The 21,011-nt window shown below is 35.5% G+C and overlaps 1 protein-coding gene and 1 pseudogene across 1 annotated transcript in view; one reads left to right on the top strand and one right to left on the bottom strand.

Annotated features, from left to right (window-relative positions):
* Window positions 1-21,011, bottom strand: part of ZNF804B (zinc finger protein 804B) — a 502,283-nt gene that overhangs the window by 143,394 nt on the left and 337,878 nt on the right. The gene's annotated exons all lie outside the window — the stretch shown is intronic.
* LOC112674830 (60 kDa heat shock protein, mitochondrial-like) lies at window positions 1,953-18,013 on the top strand (annotated as a pseudogene).

Raw genomic sequence — 21,011 nt, 5'->3', positions numbered from 1 at the left:
TGTATGATCTCTCTTATACGTAGAATCTAAAAAACAAACATGAAACCAAAGTCATAGATACAGAAAACAGATTGGTGGTTGCTGGATCATATGGTAATTCTATTTTGAGGAAACTCTATACTATTTTCTACAGTGGCTGCACCAACTTACATTCCTATCAATAGTGCACAAGGATTCTCTTCACTCCACTTCCTTGCCAACACTTCTTGTTATTTCTTTTTCTTTTCTTTTGTGAGTGTGTATGTGTGTGTTTAAAGAGTCATTTCAATAGGTATGATGTCATATCTCATTGTAGTTTTGATTTGCATTTCCCTGATGATTAACGATGTTAAGTATGTTTCTATGTATTTGTTAGTCTTCTGTATATCTTCTTCGAAAAGATTTCTTTTGAAGTCTTCTGCCCATTTTTTAAATCTTTTTCTTTATTTTCTATCGAGTTTTATGAGTTCCTTATATATTTTGGATTTTAACCCTTTATCAGAGATAAGGATTGTAAATATTTTCTCTCATTCTGTATATTGCCTTTTAATCTGCTGATGGTTTCCTTTGGTGTGCAGAAGCTTTTTAGGTAAATGTCGTCCTACTTGTTTTTGCTTGTAGTTTCGGTATCAGATTCAAAAAATCAAGGAGTTTACTGCCTATGTTTTCTTCCAGGAGTTTCATGGTTTATGGTCTCATGTTCAAGTATCTTTCTTATCCATTTTGAGTAGATTTTTGTTTATGGTATAAGATAGTGATCCAGTTTTTCCAGTACCATTTATTGAAGAGATTATCATTTCACTACTGTTTATTCTTGACTCCTGTGTCTTAAATTAAATACACTGTATATGCATGCATGAGTATTTCTGGGCTCTCTACTCTGATCTGTTGATCTTTGTGTCTATTTTTATGCCAATTCCATACTGTTTAAATTAGTACAGCTTTGTAACAGAGTTTGAAGCAAAGGAACATCATGCCTTCAGCTTTGTTCTTCTTATCAAGACTTCTTTGGGAATCTCTTCATATTCATTCACTCATTCTAGAAAGATATTTCAAGTACCTATTATATGCAGGCAAATAGGGGTTTACAGAAATGAAAAACAATTTCTGTGTACAAGGGGATTGGAATCTAGGAGAGGTAATCAGGCGAATGAACAAACAAGTGAGTAACAACATAAATGCTGCAAAGGAAGTAATGCTAGAGCACAGCGGGGGAACACATACTTGGGAAATAAGTTCCTCCTGAGAAACAGAAGGTCAGAAAACATCTTAGAATAGGCGATGGTTAAAGGAAATGCTGGGAAAAAAAGGCAAGTGGACATAAATCAAAGCCAGGTGCTCTAAGCAAAGATCATAGAATAAGCAATGACATAAAGACACAAGAGACTGGTATGTTCAGAAAACTGCAAGGAGTTCAGGGTGGTTGAAGCAGCAGCCATACCATGGAGCCCCGAGGGAGAAGCTGGTGAGTAAAACATCCAAATAACCAAGGGCCTCCCATGCCCTGAGACAGACTTCATTAGCAGAACATGGAGAAAAATAGTGGCAGAGAACCAAATAATCAGATTTGTGTTTCTGAAGCCTCACTGACAGCAGAGTGCAAGACAGTTCTAAGGATGTAAGACTGAAAGCTTCTTCATTCCTTCCCTTTCAATCTTTCCTTCCTTTGTTCCTCTCTCTCCTTCCTTCCCTTTTTTTTTTCTCTCATTCTTTTATCCACTTTTTCTTCCATACCCTGGTCTCTGGTAACTAACCATCTTTGAACCTGGATGATATTTTACCAAGTGAAATAAGTGAGACACAGAGACAAATATTGCATGACCTCATTTATATGTGGAAGAGATAGATATAAAGTCAAATTCATAATAATAAAGCAGAATCGCAGTTGCTTAATACTAAAAATAGTTTATAATCTTCACTTAAAAAGAGATATGACATCCTAGTATTTGTTGCTAAAATGTAAGCATACGCTCATGGATGATATCCAAAAGGCTGAAAGAATAAAGGACATGGGGAAAGGCCAGTCAGAACATATGGCCAATGACCTAGAACAGACTCTAGCCTTCATATTCTATAGGTGCATGTCATCTGGATATCAGCAGGCAAAAACTCAATACACGCAAAGATGTTAATCAGCAGCAGTAGCAATTTAGACTACATTTTGGAACAAGAAAATATCAAGGCGAATTTAGTTTAGTTGCTATTAACAGCAAGAAAATATGTAATTATATCTTGTATTTTTAATAAATAATAACCATTTTGATGAAAGAATGATGCATATTTATGAAAAAATTCAAGCAACAGAAAAGACTGAGATGCTAAAATTTTAAATCATCGAAAACTGAGAAATTAACTATCACTTAAAATTGTGTGAACATTATTTTGAACACCTCTTTCTGTATGTGTACAGATAGAATGTTCAATGGATTGAAAAAGAGGTTCATAGCTATACACAATTTAAAAAAATATCTTAATTTTATTTAAATTTAGCAGAAGAAAGGAAAGTACACGAAAGCTGAAGAAAGAAATTGCTGAACTTCAGACAAATGTTTTCTTAATAAGACCTATGAGTTCTTAAAATACCTCTCTAAAATAAGGATGAATTTTTGAAAAGCAAATTGGTAGTCTGAAGAAAATTGTACTGTAGTTTGGATCAGCATTAGATAACTCCTTGCCGTAAATGATTACTAGCTCCTTTATGTTACTTAAAAATATCCAGCAAAACTCTAAACAAAATTGGGCAAGCTGGGTCCATATAAATATAAATCATAAATCAATGTAAATAATGTAAATTATTTGTAAGTCAACATAAATAATAGGGCTACTGTCCAAGTTAGGTGAATCCCGAGAACATTAAGGTTTAACATTGATACTTTTACTAGTGTAATTCATATGTGAACAACTTAAAAAAGAGAAAACAGCAAAGGATTATCAAAATTGACACGTAAATTTTAAGAGTCAACACTCATATATGACAAACAGACAAGCCAACCAACAAAGCCACATCTGTGTCCTGTGGTATATGATCTTTACACAATGTTCCTCCCTAAGGGTAAATCTTCAACAGTAAAGATGGCCTATGGGTTGTGTATACTCTGATACCTCCAGCTCCCCACATACCAGTACCTGGGGATTTATAGCTCTATTCATAGGTGGTTTAGACAGGGCTCTTGAGACTGTGTTCAGAGGAACTGCTTTTCACAGAAGGTCAGAATAGGTTTACTTAATGCTTATTCTCTACTACATCTTGTTCTATATTCTTGAATACTTAACAGTTTTACATTTCATAGTAAGTGCATTTACCACCTTACAACCAGAAACTCATCATGGATTATAAAACTTAATAATCATGAAAAATGCCTATGGTCTCTCTACTTAATAAAAAAATTATTTTCCATGAGTTCAGTTCCACATTGGTGATTAAATTATTTCTTGAGAAGAGACCACAAGTGCTTTTAATGTTTACAACTGTATTTCTAAATTGAACTACATATAATATGATCACATGGGAACAGATGGATGATGGCACCAATGACAGATCAGATTAATAAATAAATTATTTGGATCAAGGAGTTTCTAATAAAATAGAAGCAGTAAAATCTCTATGAAGTCTTTACTAGTAATGGAGAAATTTCAAGGGTCAAGAAATATCACCTTTTGTTTTCCCCTAATTCTCACCTGAACATCAAATGTCATATTCCAAATTTCAAATTTGGTGGTGACTGGGAAGGGAGAAGTCTACTTAAGTCTTCTACTTTTTAATTACTTTGAAAAATGGATCAAATAAACGTAAACTTTTCCACAATCTAATAATTTGATTTTCTGATATTTTTCATCTATACTTTTTTTTATGTCAAGAATGCCTACTTTAGTGTACTTTAATACCAGTTATACTAGCTCAATATCTACTCTGGGGTAATTTATAACAGTTATACTAGTCCTGATGTACTAACTTCAACCAAATATTTAATAACCTGACCTTCACCTTCTTTCTCTAATTTCTCAAGGGCTTAGGATATGCACTTGCTTCGTAAGGAAAAACTCACCAAATAATATTTAAGGGATATTATATTCAGATACCTCCAAAGAAGATACCATGTACCCTCGGAAATATTAGCACCTTCAGAAAGACTGAGCCAGGAGCTCCTTCCTTCGCTTCCTCCAGAACACCAATCTCTCTATTTTCATCTTTTTTAAGCTTTCCCAGTTTGTCTGTTGGGGGGGGGGAACACTTAATATCCCAACTCCATCTCTTGACTATTATCTCACCAATGACCAAATATAAAAATATAACTTAGGAAATGAAAGGGATAGTCGAAGTATCTCTGACCTCTATAGTTCTTAAATTTTCTAAACATTCTTCAAACCCTCACACTTTCCAGATAAAGTGACATGCAGAGAGCATTAAGCGACTTACCTATGGGCAAAGATTTAACTAACGCAAAAATAGGACCAGAGTTCAGGCCAGCAAATTCCTAGCCTTGTACTTCTTCTAAGAAGACAATGTTTCTCTTGGTGTTCATTGGATCATCTTAATGAGAAACAATGCATGTGCTTATACATTTGCAACTTACTGGCCCCCACCACGAAATCATAGAATCAGGAAGAGAGCCATCTATAGTATTCAAAATATTTAACAATAATTATGGCACAGATATGGACCATTCAGTATGGAATAAAATCTAGTCATAAAGGATACCAGCTGTCAACAATGGATGTTTGGTAGTGGTATTTACTAGACATATATCAATGCTAATTTCATATAATACTGAGAACTGTAGATAAGCCACTTACTCCTGCTAATTTGGTGCTCCAAAATGGGGGATCTATTATTTGCTTCCTTGTGACAGGACTGCATGAATTTTTGGAAGTATGAGATCTCTGAGATTAAGTACTTACAATGAAAATAGATTTAAGGATTTTTCTCCCCACATGTTAAGTGATAAAACTCTTATCTCAAGTTTTAGATAATGACACTTTGACATTAAGCTTTGAAAAGTCCTTGGCATTTCTACAATAGAACAGTTGAGAAGACATAAATTACTGCCTTTAAATACTCATTCACATGTTATTTACCCAGGAAAATAAGAACTCCACTGTTACTATTGATTTATTAGCAATACTAGCTAACTTAGGGTAACTGTGGGAATTAAAAGTTAACTATGATCATTTTTTTTTAACTATGATCATTTTTAATGGAGTAGTAGATTTTGTGACTTTTTTAAAACAGTATTTTTAAAAATTGAAATTCTTAGCCAAGCTTTTGTACCTTTATTTTGAATTGTTTCTATTTGCAAAGGTAAGCTATGTAAGTTCATGACTGGCAGCTCAAATTTTGTTCTTTTGGGCTTGTTTTCCCAGGAAACCCTTGGGAAATTGATTTGAAATACTGAATGGGAATTCAGCAAATAGACACTAAAAATTTACGATGGAGAAATAAGATGTGACCTAGCCCAGAGAACAAAATGAAAGGTTCATGCAGTAGGGTCAGTAGCTGACTTCAATTTCAGCTCGGTGGTAACCTTCTAATACCTTCTTCCATTGAGTGACAGGATAAGAAGCCAAAAGTAGAAAATCAGCCTAAGTCTCCTGGGCAGAAAGTCAGAAGTTTCCAAAGAAGCCCTGGGAGTGACTTGTAAAGAGCAACATAATTCTCATAGGCATCTGTCGACTTGATTGTTTATAGCTAGCTTGTTCCTTTTTTAAGGCAGCAACAGGGAAGAACAGAGTGAAACCTGAGACTTTTTTACACAGAGATATTCATCAGAGAATAAAAAAGACTGGAGTTCACATAAGGGACATTTCAACGGATGTTGTCAATACAACATCATTTATTACATTCTTCCAGGTATTGTCTATCTTCCATGATGGCCTGGGGTGTGTGATTATTAAAAGTTCTATTCACAAACCTCTTAAGTGCCTTCATTTCAACAGCAGAAATTTTCTTGGGTAACTCAGGTTCTTTTGATTTCTTTGGAGAAACTATTGATTTAATTTTCAAATTAGTTTTTATTTTATTCAGCAGACTACTGACATTAATATTTTAAAATATATAGCATTATTTTGGAGTTTCTTCAGCAACATAATCTACATTTTTTCTTTGTTCATAGTAGAGAAAATTAAAAGTAAAATACAAATAAGATAATTGAATTTTACAGGAGAATGAACAGCTTACAGTTTCTGGTCTCTTTTTTCTCATATACTTTTATTTGCTGTTTGTATGTTAGAAGTGGCTGGAAGCCACACTGTATTTAGTTATACCATACACACTGGCAATGCTTTCACTAGCAACTAATATAATTGAATAATAATCAGTAACAACAGCTAACATTTGTTGGAAAAGTACTATGTGTGGGAAGTCCTATTAAGCTTTTCACAAGAAGTAACTTAATTGACCATTTATAACAGTCCTAAGATATAGGTCTTTTTTTTTTCCCCCAAGTTTTTATTTAAATTCCAATTAGCTAATATGCAGTGTAATATTAGTTTCAGGTGTAGAACTTAGTGATTTATCCCTTACATACAACACCCAGTGTTCATCAGAAGTGCCCTCTTAGGGCACCTGGGTGACTCAGTGGGTAAGCATCAACCTTTGGCTCAGGTTGTGATCCCAGGATCCATGGATTGAGTCCTGTATCAGGCTCCCCGCAGGAAGCCTACTCCTCCCTCTGCCTCTGTCTCTCATGAATAAATAAATAAAATCTTTTTTTTTAAGTGCCCTCCTTAATTCTTATCACCCATTTAACTCACCCCTCCACCCACCACCCCTCCAGCCATCCTCAGTTTGCTTTCTATATAGATCTTATATGAAGTGCAGCCAGGAAAATGAAAATTTACAGAGATTAAATGATTTGTCCAAGATTATAGGCATCAAAGGTAGCAGGATCGGACTATGAATCTATGTTAGCTTGACTCCTGAGCATATCATCTCTACTCTACATTTCCTCTGGTTAAATGTATGTAAAATTATGTAATAATTGCTAGTTACTGTATTCAAGAAGTTAAAAAGTATAGCTATTTAATTCAATATGACTAAAATTTAGACATTTCCCTTCTTACTATTAGAACTTTTTATATCATCTGCTCTTAGGAAAACAAACAAAGGTGCAAGATGAGGGATGGGATCGTTATTATACTTTCATTGACAACAAAACTGTTAGAACTTGGGGCTTTGCTCTCCAATATCTGGGTTAGAAATTCAAATGATGATTGATCATTTGGATGATTGGAAATATACATCTGGCATTCCTATAATTTGAATGATTTTTTTCAGGCCTGCTCATAGAGCCACTTTGTGGTCATGTTATTTTTTTATACTTTTTATGTTCATGTATAAACACTTTAATTGTGTTATTTATTTTTAACACTTTAAATTTACAGAGTTCATTTTATCCCCTACAACTGAGCCCTAGAGTACACATTGGGACATGTCTGTCCCAGTTACAGTTACCTTGACTGTCCTGATTTCCTTAGTTCCAAAAATGTGCAGGAATTATTTCTGAAATATTTCAAGGTGTAGCATTTTGAGGATGGTCTATGTATATGGCAGACTTTAAGAAGAAAAATTGACTGTTAATGTCTTACTGGCTTTATTTCTACAAGTGTACAGGACATCTATGGGGAAACTACCTCCAGTTTATCATTTACACCCATTGTTGCATTTTAAATGTATCACAATTTAGCGGCTTAATTTTAATACAAACACTCAGAAGTACTTGACTGGAAATTTCTATTGCCATGTTCATTATCCCCACATTTAGATTAATGTCATATCCTAATATGTTTATAAGTAATTCTGTAGTTTTATGGGTATGTTTTTTTATCCTACAAAATGGGCTTACACTATAAGATCTTTTTTCTGTCTCATTACTGATAAATGTTCATTGATTTTCTTCATCATCTTTTGAGTATGTTTAAATTTACCAAAAAAAGTGGATCTCATCAATATCTCTGACCACGTACTGATGTTTACAGATGTTCCATGGTAATAATGTTTCTAGGGGATGATAGTTTAATGCTTCCCTGTTGGAGGATAATGAGTTTAAACATCATTTGGAAGCTCAATGATCTCTTTATTTGGAGACTGATTCAGAGTATGCTGAAGATCCTAGTTCATTTTGATTTCATGCCAAAACTTTCTGAGAGTGGTAAATTCAGCACAGAATTCAGGGAGTAAATGGAAAATATGTATAATTTTTGTGAATTGAAATTTAAAGGTGAAGGAACAGATTCTTTTAATTCCTTAGCCTAAGTTTTACAGAACTAACTGAAAATGGAAAAAAAAAAAAAAAAGAGGATTTATCCTCTGAGTTAGTGCACTGATCCCAAGTCAATTAATAATGAATGTCTTTGAACAATCTAGGAAGGAAACACATTGTATTTATCATTTGTGTTCACTAACATGGAACATAGGGTCGGGTCCGCAGTAGGAAATAAGTATACATTTGTGGAATGAATCAGTTAATTGATTATAATAATTGATTGATATAATTGATATAATTGATTATAATTTATAATTTTGTTTATGATTATAATTAGTTTATAAAGTATAAACCATTCTTTAAATTGAAATCTGATTGTTTTAGGGGCACCTGCGTGGCTCAGTGGTTGTGCATTTGCCTTCGGCTCCGGTTGTGATCCTAGGGTCCTGAAATGGAGTCCCACATCAGGCTCCTCACAAGGACCCTGGTTCTCCCTCTGCCTATGTCTCTGCCTCTCTCTGTGTGTCTCTCATGAATAAATAAATAAAATATTTTTAAATAAATCTGATTGTTTTAAAGGCTGAATAATGCTACAATTAGAAAACCAAAGAATTGGTTGTGTGATCCTACCTTAGTACTGAATACACCATATACGTAAAATAAATATTTAATGTATGAATGCATTAGTGAAGTCATCAAAGCAAATACAATTTAAGTGTTTAAACTATCACACTATCTGGTCATAATATCACATCTTTATTTTTCAAATGATTGTCTTATCAAGGAATAACCATAGTTTCACTCCTGAATTCTGAAATATGTTTATTTATTACATACAATTTCCTTTTTTCAGTTATCTGTGAAACATTGTTCTTTGGTGACATTTTCTGAAATATGAAATGTTTAGTCATGTAAAATTTGGTTTGATTTTTTTGAAGCCCTAATGTATTTTAGATTTCAGAGTATTTTTGAAAAATAAAACCTAAGGCTGATAGCAGCCTAAAAAAGAAATAGTTCTTTTTTAGAATAGAATAATACCAAACACCCTACGAGATATTATTCACTTTGACCTATTCATTATTTTAAAAGAAGAGAATGCATATTAGCCCAGATCCTAAAGTTTAGCACTATTTGCATGACACTTTTTCCTCAAAATAAAGTGACATGCATTTATTCATGGAAAATGTAGAAAAATAGAAGAAAATTAAGTTCTTGTGACATTTCTGAATCAAATCAAAGTTTTTGTATTTCTCTAAGCTAAATCAAAGGTATTTTCTCTGCTCTTGGGAAATTGTGAAGGTTTCATAAACCTCACTAAGATTTTAGGGAGATAATTATCTATACTTTTTTAATTGTAGTAATTATGAATAAATATTCTTCATACAAGGGGATAAGTTAAATAGAATGTGTCTATCTAATGTTATTAGATAGAATATTTCTACATGGTATGATTTCTATACCAGAAGCAATTTAAGGCAATTGCTACTAACTCATATTAGAATAATTGGAATAAATGACATATATTCACTGTGTTGAAATTTGTAGGGAAAAATACTGTTCTTGCAAATCTCTCATAAATTATTCTGGCACTTAAAATCTTTGATTTCAAAAGCTAAGGAAAACTTCATACTCATTAGGAAAGCTATCACAAAAAAAGAAAAACAGAGGGAGGGAGCGAGGGAGGGAGGGGGAAGGAAGGAAGGAAGGAAGGAAAGAAGGAAGGAAGGAAGGAAGGAAGGAAGGAAGGAAGGAAGGAAGGAAGGAAGGAAGGAAAGAAGGGAGGGAGGAAAGAAGGGAGGGAGGGAGAGAGGGAGGGAGGGAGGAAAAATGAAAACCAAAAAACGATCAAGTGTTGGTTAGGATGTAGAGAAATAGGAGGCCTCATGCATTCCACAAATAAATTCAAAGCTCATAAATGTTAAACTATTTTTTAAGATTAAAAATAAATTCTAAGACAAAAATGCACTTGATATTTCTGTTATATTTTTACTGTGATATGATATATCAATAAAAAGTATTAAAACAAATAAGAGCTTCATATTCTGTTAATTTCAGCCAGTTTCAAGTGTGTGTAGAACATATAAAAATCATTGATTTTTTTTTCTTTTGTGGTAAACACATGTAATCTAGTGAGAAGCCCATTCATATTTCTTGTCAAACAAAAGCATGTAAAAAGATGTAGATAGAAGATATGTGACATCTCTTCTCATAACTAAAATGTATATATGTGTATGTGTGTGTATGTATGTATGTGTATATATATATATATATATATTTTTTTTTTTTTAAGAAAGAAAGGGAAAGGAGGGGTAAAGGGAGAGCAAGAGAGAGAATCTTAAGTAGGCACTATGCTCATTGTGGATCATGACATGGGACTTGATCCTGAGATCATAACCTGAGCCAAAATCAAGAATCGGACACTTAACCAAGTGAGCCATCCAGGTGGCTCCACTAAAATATATTTTAAAATTTCAAGTTTGGTAATGGGAGTAAAATGACAATGAGCTAACAAAGAGCCTTCATCTTAATACCATCTGTGTGCATCAGATGGAGTACATGTTTTATGGAATGTCTAAGAAAGATATAAGCCTATCTACATATCTAATGATTTGTATAGTTAAAGAATTTACAAATAACAAAGACCTTTGTTGATATGAGTCCTGATAGGGAAGAGCTAGATGAGCTAAAGCAAATGTTAATTGGGTTTTAAAGTAAAAATGTGGCAAAGCAAATTAAATTCTGATACAGACAGAAGAATATTTGACTCTCAAGAGATACTGAGCAGTACAAGTACAAGAACAGACTAGCTAAGTGCTCACTTAGAGAAAAGGCAGTTGCACAGGTACTTTATGCAATATTTGGACAATCTCCAAGATCAGCAAATACCTCAGTTACTTTCTTGGCTTATACAGGGCTTCACATTAACATAAATATGCACTAGAATGCCCAACTTTCTCAGATTTTTCAAGTCAGAAACGGTACCTTATAGATGACTGTGTGTAGATTTCTATTGGAGGTCATGCATAAAAAAGAATGGTGATAAATACTCCAATTTGAGAGCGCCTATGTGGCTCAGTCAGTTAAGCGTCTGCCTTTGGTTCAGGTCATGATCTCGGGGTCCTGGACTTGAGCCCCACATTGGGCTCCCTGCTCAGCAAGGAGTCTGCTTTTCCCTCTCCCTCTGCCCCCATCCTCACTTGTACTCTCTCTCACTCTGCTCTCTTTAAAATAAATAAATAAAATCTTAAAAAGAAAAAAAAGTTCAATTTGGTCCTCATTTACTTTAAAATAGTTCATTCATTACTGAATACAATCAATGTTTCCTAAGCACTTGGCAGCTGAAAGCAAGGGTTCATGTTTTATGATTTAACAGACCATTAATGAGAACTTATAATCCAAATATCCCTTTCCTAACACTGAAATATATATCTAAAGAAATATGGTCAAGGTAATGAAACTGTTTGAAAATAACAAATCTTGGGGTGCCTAGTTGGTTCAGTTGGTTAAGCATCTGACTCTTGATTTTGGCTTAGGTCATTACCTCAGGGTCCTGAGATGGAGCCCTGTGTAAGGCTCCAAACTGAGTGTGGTGCCTCCTTGAGATTCTCTCTCTCTCTTTATCCCTCTACCCTGTCCCCCACTCCTTTCCCACTCATACACGCTCTCTCTCTCTCTCTAAAAAATATTAAATAAAAATTTTTAAAAATAAAGAACAAATCTTAATCATTGCCAGAGATCTGTATCCATAAAGAAGGTCATACTCAGTAGTTAAAAAACATATTTTCCTTTGCAAATGAATTAACAGGAGAATAGGTTGTTTAGCAATACATACAATTGAGAGGAATAAAAATGTGGGATATCATAAAAGATCAAACACACTGAGCTAAGTGGCTCTATGCAGCCTTACCCAAAAAGATCACCAAAGACAAGCGTTAGAATCTTCTAGAACTATGCTCCAGACTGAGTGATTTCTAAGTCTATACACCTCTCTGGAGAAAGGGAGGATTATGGGAAAAGTGGGCAGAGAAGCAGTTAGGTCAGACTCTCTAGTGCAGCAGTGATGGGTGCTCTGTAGAACAGCATGCCTAAAGAGTTAGTGGGCTCCATCACAATTTCCTTTGAAATCCTAAGGAAGTGACTGATCATTCTTTATTCATCATTTCTGGGTGCAGAGTGGGGTGCTCCATTCCCACTCTGTCACACATTTGTCTAGAAGCTGCAGGCTTCCTACATTTTCCCTTAAAGAAAATGAAAGTGACAGGAATTTCATCTTTCTCATCAAAAATGTTCCAATAAATATGTGGTGAGTTATTTTAATGGATAAAGTCAATAAACTGTATTCTAGTTCTAGTGGCATTTGTTAAGTTCAAACAAGTCCAGAGGGCTGCCAGAATAGGTATGGAAATATGTAAAAGTGTAGTTTGCTTGCTTGTTTCCTGGGGGGACTTGACTTGTACATTTTTTCCCTCAGATTGAGTGACTAATTTCATGAGAAAATCAACCAATTCACTGAGACAATCCTTTCCAAGAATATGAGTAATCCACTTCCATATAATGACAAGCCACATTAATCCCCTGTGACTTAGGTCCTTATGCAAAAATTGAAGAAAATGATGCTTTTTGCATATTTCTCAGAGGTACTCCAGGTAGTAATGAGATAGTGTCTTTAGAGCACTAGGGGTTCCCTGAGGAGATGTACAATACAAACTCAAATTACCACTCCATTATGATTTATCTTTGCTTTATATAAACTGTTTACTGTTAGCATTTTCCTTGTAGAAACCTTTTATATTGCTGAAGTGCATTAACCATGATGTTTATTTCTACTCCTTGCTCGTAAAGGGTCTGAGGCTACAAAAAAGTGAACTTTCAACTGCATTAGGAGCACTATTGTCTTCCAGGACTAATTTGATCTTCCTTAAATGACTTCCATACAGCAAGCAGCTTAGAAAATGTAAGCAAGAGCTCCCAAGGGATGAGTGAAATCCAACACAGAGTACCAGGAAAGCTAATTTCCAATCTCATGAAGGCATTGGGAGATGGGCCCAACTAACACTACAAAACATACAGAGACAAAGAGACTCTGTCAGCCCTGGCCTTATGTGTAAGGAGCCAAGGTCCCTCTTGTATCCTCTCTCCAAGGCAGCGCTCCAGCAGCTACCATTCTCCTAATCATTTGGGCTCCAAGACCAAGAGTCAAAATCATCATATCTCACTTTCAGGGCCCAGGAGAAAGTCTTAGCCATCTTTTCTTTCTCAGATTTCAAGGCTGCCATCTTAGAAGTTTAGTTACTTCACCTTTCCTAGGGTATTCCAGCTGCCACCGGCTAGGCTGCTTTCCTAGATCTGAACTCTTTTCTACTTTGAACTTATCTACTAAACTTGAACCAACTCCTGCCTCAATGTCAGAACCCTTTATCATTTAAGTTCAAGCATTGTAATGCAGCCATTAAAGACTACAATTTGCATCTCTTGGTTGTTCTTTACTAGCTGCAGAATTCTCAAGAAAATTGCTTCTCTAATTCTCAACTCTCTCAGCTGTAAAGTGAGAGAGATAATATTTCCTTCTCCCTCTCTCTAGGGAGTGGTTGTTAGGAATAAGAGAAAATGTAATCAAAATGTTGAGCACAGTGTCCATCGCTCCATCTGTAACAAATAGCTACCATTGTTGTATAATGTGGCTTCATTCTAGACATGAAAATCACATCTTTTAACAGTGTACAACAATATAATAATAGTAATAGTAGCTAACATTTGTTGAATACCTCTTAGGTTGGGTCCTGATATAAGTGCTTTATATATGTCAACCCATTAATTCTCAAAATAGCCTCTTTAATAAATATGTTACTTCCATTTTACTGACAATGGAAGTGTGGCACAGAACCATCACATAAGACTTAGGTGACACCAGTAAGATGGGTTGCTGGGACTCAAATCTAGTAAATCTGGCTCCACTACACTGGTTCCCTAATCCAATCTCTCTGCCATTCCCTCCCTTGAACCTCTGGGCTGCTATTTCTCTTTCTTGAAATTTCTTCCCTTTCAACTTCTGGATTCCCACATCTTATGCATCTTTCAAGTCCCACTTCAAGTTCCCTCTTTTCCAGAAAATCTTTCCACTTCTCACTGCATCTATTTTTTTCTGAACTTTAATAATCCTGTGTTACATAGTATGGTACTTAATTACATACTGCATCATGTAATTTAAAAACTTTTTCTCATGCATGTTATTTTTTTCTCTTAGTACCTTCCAGAGCCTCCCTAGTAGCCTAGACACAACTCTTTTATCCTCCCTATACACAGCATGGTACTGAGTCCATTTCAATATATTCTTAATGAATATATAGAGATCGTTACATATCATTTATTATGCATCATATAACCTTGCCTGTATAATGCATCTGATATATGCTATCTCATTTGAAATTACATGTAATTATTCACACACAAAATTACTCAGTAAGCACTTGATGGGGACTTAGCTTCACCTTCATGTTATCAGGCTTAACCTGCAAGCAAGTTGAGTTACCCTCTGGAACCCTGTACGAACCCAAACTCACACAGTTTCTGAGTCTTCCTCAGAAGAATGAGGAGCCGTGATGAATAAAAACAATTTCTCTGAAGTTTGAGAATACCAAGTTTGATCTACAGAATGCTTGGATTGGTCTGTTTTTTATTTAAGAGATTTTGAGAACTTACAATTTTCTAAGAAGACAATTTCCTTAAGAGTCATACATAAGTAGAGTTCTTACCACCAGGCAATTTCCTCTGACATTTTCTTTAAAATTTCCCATCTTTCCCCCTTCATCAGATGACTCCTCCTTGCAGCTTTTGGTGTTGTGCTAAGTGCTTCCTTCCCCCTCCTCTGTTATTACAGCCTCAAACTTGGCCAGGCAGTTATGAAGTCCACCCTTTAATCAACATTTGTCCGTGTGAGGCATAATTGGTCTTTTCATCTTACTGGTGATGAGCTGCCTATGCAGGCTGGCAATATTTTATTACTTCTCAGTAATATCTGCCCTCTAAAATTGAAATAATTTAATGTTTGGACTATTTGGGCAGCCTTTCTGATTTTCAAATAAATTGTGCTAAATATAAATCCGTGTTTACTGAGAGACCTCCCACAGTGTTGAAGATATTTTGATTATCTTTTAAATTAGAACAAACCAGACTTAGATATTGGGCTTTTTTAATCTAATTCTCTATAAAAAGTAGTGCATAAAGTCAATTTCAGTTCTATGTTCCCTCAAATCAAAGATCTTCACAGATAGGTGGACTTGCCTTTATCTTTTCTAAGGAGAGCAGACATGATTCCAAAGCCATAGCACTTCTGGCTTCTGGACCAAGTTTCTAACAGTCCAAAGAAGGGGAAATTTATAAAGTGTGTTCTTATGCTTCTGTAGGGAAAATATAAATAAGATTAAAAGTAGTTCATGTAACATTTCTTCAAAACTATAGGCTACATCTGAGTTTCATACTTGGGCTTATAGAAGGATTTCATAATTAGTTCCTTGGTTCCTAAAATACAGGAAACTGGCATAACAAAATTTCTTCCATTTTCTTTCTGTAGTAATAAAATACCCTATTTCCTAAGGAAAAAGACAAACATTAATGAACTCTACCGTGCTGCTCAGTGAGCTACACATTTTCCACATATATTATATAATTTTACTGTTGATATTTCTGTGGAAATTTTAAACCTGTTCCATGGATTAGTGAAATAGGTGATTATGTTTCCCCATGACATCACTGGAATCACAATTTTTAATATCAGTTCTCTTTAAGGGGTCTTCAAAAATATGTACATTTTAACTGTGACAACATCAGGGTCACTTGTTGGTTGTTGTTGTTGAACTAGGTCAGGGAAAACTCAGAAAGGGGCCTGTCTTCCTGCCGTCCCATTCCACACCTCTGTAGGTGAAGATCTCCACACTCCCTGCACCAGCATGAAAATCACCTCAGGTTTTTTAGCTTTTCCTGCCACTCTGGGAAAATAAATGTTACTTTTGGTTTTAGTTGAGAGAGAGAGAGAGAGAAGGAATCCACTTCTTCATCATAAAAAATATACAATGTTTTTTCCCTCTCCCTGGCATGCACTATTCCCAACCTAGTAAATCTGAAAATGCTTCTTCTCTATGACTCATTTCACCTCCCTCCTTCCTTCCTCACAGTGCTCACAGTGCTATTTCTGACTCTCAAGGTCAGACCTGGTGAAACGAAGATTCATGAAGGACAGCAAAGCCTGACATGGCTGGTACAATTGTAAGCAGCATCCAAGCATTCTCCATAGCAGGTGCTGAGTGAGTTTCTATTTCCTTCTTGGATGTATTTGTGATTTCCTCAGAGATACTTTCTCTAGGCCATCTTCTGTATTACGGTTCCCTTGATGTAGACAGCGCCTCCTCCAGTCAAGCTGCTTTGTTCCACCTGGAATGCCTGCTCCTCTCCTGAGGCATTTGTGTTTAGGTCATCCTCCAGGGATATGTCCCTTCAGAATAGCAGATGGGCCACAACTTTCTAACACAAATTCCTCAGACTGTTCCCAGGATAAAGGGCCTCTCAGGGGCCTTTACAGTGAGATGCAACCTTATTCTCTCTACGCTATGGGCATGTACACCATTCCAGTTAATCTTTTGCTTTTTTGACTTGGTGACAATCAGATAGTAATAACACTGGAACTGATTTCATATCTCAAGATATAAGGTACCAAGTATGGTTTATTAAAGGCATGAGATTTGATCAAGGTTATATTTCTGCATACTTTATTAATATGTCAAAAGATCAGAAATGTGAATTCCAAGATGCCTATGTTCTATTGAGTGAAAAGAACATTTCCAGAGTCCAGTCCATTGTACCTGCTCTTCAAATTGCCAGTGCTCACCATGAGCCTTTAGTCATAATTGCTACAGATGTTGAAGGAGAAACTCCGAGCATACTCATTTTGAATAGGCTAAAAGTTGGTCTTAAAGCGGTAGCAGTCTAAGCTCTGGGTTTTGGTGCCAGTAGAACCAGCTCGACGGTGTGACTAATGCTATTGCTGGTGCAATGTTTGGAGAAGGACTGACTCTAAATCTTGAAGATCCTCAGCCTCATGACTTGGGAAAAGTGGGAGAGATCATTGTGACCAAAGATGATGCCATGCATTTAAAAGGAAAAGGTGACAAGGCTCAAGCTGAAAAACATATTTAAGAAATCACTAAGCAGTGAGATATCACAACTGATGAATATGAAAAGTTGAAAGAATACCTGGCAAAACTCTCAGATGAAGTAACTATAACTATACTGAAATTTAGTGAGACAAGTGATTTTAAGTGAATGAAAAGAAAGAAAGAGTTGGAGATAGCCTCAATGCTACATGAGCTGCTGTTGAAGAAGACATTATTCTGGGAAGGGATTGAACACTGCTTCAGTGCATTCCAGCCTTGGAATCAATAACTCCAGCTAATGAAGATCAAAAAAATGAAATAGAAACTATTAAGAGAACACTCAAAATTATTTTAGTGACCAGTGCTAAGAATGCAGATGTTGAAGGATTAATGATAGTTGAGAAAATTATGCAAAGATCCTCAGAAATCTGTTATGATGCTGTGCTTAGAGATTTTGTGAAAGTGCTAGAAAAAAGAATCAATGATCCAACTAAAGGTTAAGAACTGCTTTACTGGATGCTGCTGGAGTGACCTCTGTTAGTGACAGCGGTAGCTGCAGTCATCAGAATTCCTAAAGAAAAGAAGGACACTGGAACACATAGAATGGGTAGAATGGGAGGTGGTATGGAAGGTTGCATGGAAGGTAGGTTACTAGAATTGTGCTTTACCATTATTAATAAACTGTGAGAGGAAACTCAGAGGCAGAGCTCCTTAACAATAACTCAACAATAATAATAACTCCTCAACACTAACTTCAGAGAAGTCAGCTGAAGGAAATGACTGAAGAAAAGGATGGCTGATGTTGAAGAAAATCACTACAAGCATGGGGCACCTGGATGCTCAGGTGGCTGAGCCTCCAACTCTTGGTTTCAGCACAGGTCCTGATTTCAGGGTTGTGAGATCCCGCCCCATGTTACGTTCCACTCTCAACATGACACCTGCTCAACATTCTTTCTCTCCTTCTCCTCCCAACCCTTACCCACTCATGCTCTCTCTCTCTCTAAAAATAAATAAAGCTTAGAAAAAAAGAAAATCACTCCAACGGCCAGTTACTGGTTTCAGTTGACAACATACAATGGTTTATTTCCATTATTGTCCATGCCTACAGATAATTTATTTTTTATTTTTGAATAAAGACATTTATACATTCCTGATAAACTGAATGTAAGAGCCATGTACCAATGTACTGCTTTCAACTTAAACCACTGAGACATTTTTACTATTATTCTGTTCAAATCAGGATTTTAGTGAGTGCTTGCTCAGATGAAAAGTTAAGAAGCAGCCTTTCTGTGGAGAGAAACAATAATTGTGTAAAAGTAGAGAAATATCCAATTATGTGACAACTTCTGTGAAATAAAGATTTATTTAAAGTTAAAAAGAGGGATGCCTACGTGGCTCAGTGGTTGAGCATCTGCCTTTGGCTCAGGGTGTGATCCTGGAGTCCTGGGATCGAGTCCCACATCAGGCTTCCTGCAGGTAGTCTGCTTCTCTGCTTCTCCCTCTGCCCATGTCTTTGCCTCTCTCTGTGTGTCTCTCACTAATAAATAAAATCTTTTTTAAAAAAGTTAAAAAGAAAAAAAAAAAACAGCACATGTTCTAGAGCCACGTGACTGACCTGGGTTCAAATCCTGTTCAACCATCAACCTGCTTGTAACCACGAGGAAGTTAAATTTTCCATGCCTGCTATCCTAATCTGTGAAAAGGCATACTAATAATTATTGGTGTTTAACCTCATCAAATAATATGGGGGAGGGTTAAATATAAATGCGTTTAACACAGTTCCTAGCATGTAATAAGCACTTAAAAAGTGTTAGCTATCACCTACATAAGAATCTGGCACCTGCTGTATTATTCTCTGCCTTGGAGACCTCAAGCCCAACTAGAAAGAAAAGATATGTTTCTGATCTGTTTCAGAGAAGATACTGTTCCATCAGATTTCTTGAATATAGAACATTTATTTTCATTCCTTCCCAGTTTCCCAAATGATTTGTGGTAGTTTTTAACAAGTGATAAGTATGCAATAACAATATTACAATAAAGATGAAAGCCACAATGTCATGTATCTTAGTGAGGTAGATAATTATACCAGCAATGTAAACCAATGGAATTTTCTAAAACGGAGTATTTATTTTAACCTCAGACACAATGGAGACCATAATGACCAAAGAAAATACAACACTGGGTAATTCTCATCTAACAAAGAGATAGCACTCTGCTGAGTTACTTGAACTTCTTAAAATTTTGAATATGTAAGAGAGCTTTTTTCTATAATGTTTCAAACATAAAGGGAGGAGCACTAAAGATAAAAAATAGCCTTCAAAAGGTCCTTTTTGAGAACTGTCTTGAATATATGTGAGGATTGATACTCAAATATGGATGAAATCAGGGGTTTTCAAACTTCGGTACATATAAGAAACACCTAGAAATTAAATGCAGGTTCCTAGGCCCATCCTGGATGTAACGGGTGCAGAGTGACCAAGAATCAGCAGTAGACAAGCAGTACAAGGGAGTCTGCTGCAAGGAGGGCTCAGATCTCACTCAGAAACACTCAGCCAAACGTGTGCATGGCTGCTCTCACTTGGCACCAACCACTTAGGAACCACACATAAGACAGAGTTAGGAAAGTTCTTATTTCAGTGCAGCAAGCTTTCTTGGGAAGGCTCAGATCCCATGCCAATAGGCTCTCCTGTTAGTTTCAGAATTAAATGGGAACTTTTCGAATAAATTTTCGTTAATTTATTTTCTCAAGTAACGATGCATCAAATGCAAAGACAACAATTTAGAGTAGAAAATACAAATAATGAGAAAATATCTTTAATTACAAAATGTGCGTGTCTATTAGAAAAATATAAAAAGAAAAAAAAGAAAAAAAGAAAAAAAAAAGAAAACTATAAACAGGGGCACCTGGGTGGCTCAGTCAGTTAAGCATCTGCCTTCAGCTCAGGTCATGATCCCAGAGTCCTGGGATGGAGTCCTGCATTGGGCTCCCTGCTTAGTGGGGAGCCTGCTTCTCCCTCACCTTCTGCCTGCCACTCCCCCTGCTTGTACTCTCTCTCTCTTTCTTCTCTCTATCAATAAATAAATAAGTAATCTTTAAAAATATAAACAAAGTATATGAAAAGATGGGGCATTAAGACATTCCACATGAGAGAGAAGGAATGGCCAAATAAATGAAAAGACGTTCGACCTCATTATTAATAAATTCAAACTGAAACAATGAAACACCACTTTTTATCTAACAGACTGAGAAAGGAAAAAATATGTCTGTTAATGCTTTCATAGTGATAAGACGATGGGCAAAAGGGCATATCTGCACACTTAATGTTGGAGAGAAAATTGCTGCATTTTCTTAAATATTTCTAGAAATATTTCATATTTCTAGAAATATGTTTAAAATTTTATAAGTGCTAAATTTTGGCTAAGTTTAACATTTACACATCTCAGGGCTTGAACCTGAAAAAAATAATTGTGAAATGTAAAAAATATGTTAGGTTTAGCAATGTTCATCAAAGTACTTTTTGTCCTAGGAAAAAACTGAAGATCTTAAATGTCCAACAATTGTAACTGGCTAAAAATTATAATATTTGTCACAATGCAATACTATGAAAATGTGAAATACTATGATGTGTAATTAGGATGTCCACAAAAACACCCACAAAAATATTTAAGTGCTGAAAAGTTATGA

The sequence above is a fragment of the Canis lupus genome, chromosome 14 (genome assembly GCF_003254725.2).
Source record: "Canis lupus dingo isolate Sandy chromosome 14, ASM325472v2, whole genome shotgun sequence".
NCBI classification, from domain to species: Eukaryota; Metazoa; Chordata; class Mammalia; order Carnivora; family Canidae; genus Canis; species Canis lupus.
Note: the sequence above shows the minus strand (reverse complement) of the source record. Positions and strands in the feature narration are given on the sequence as shown.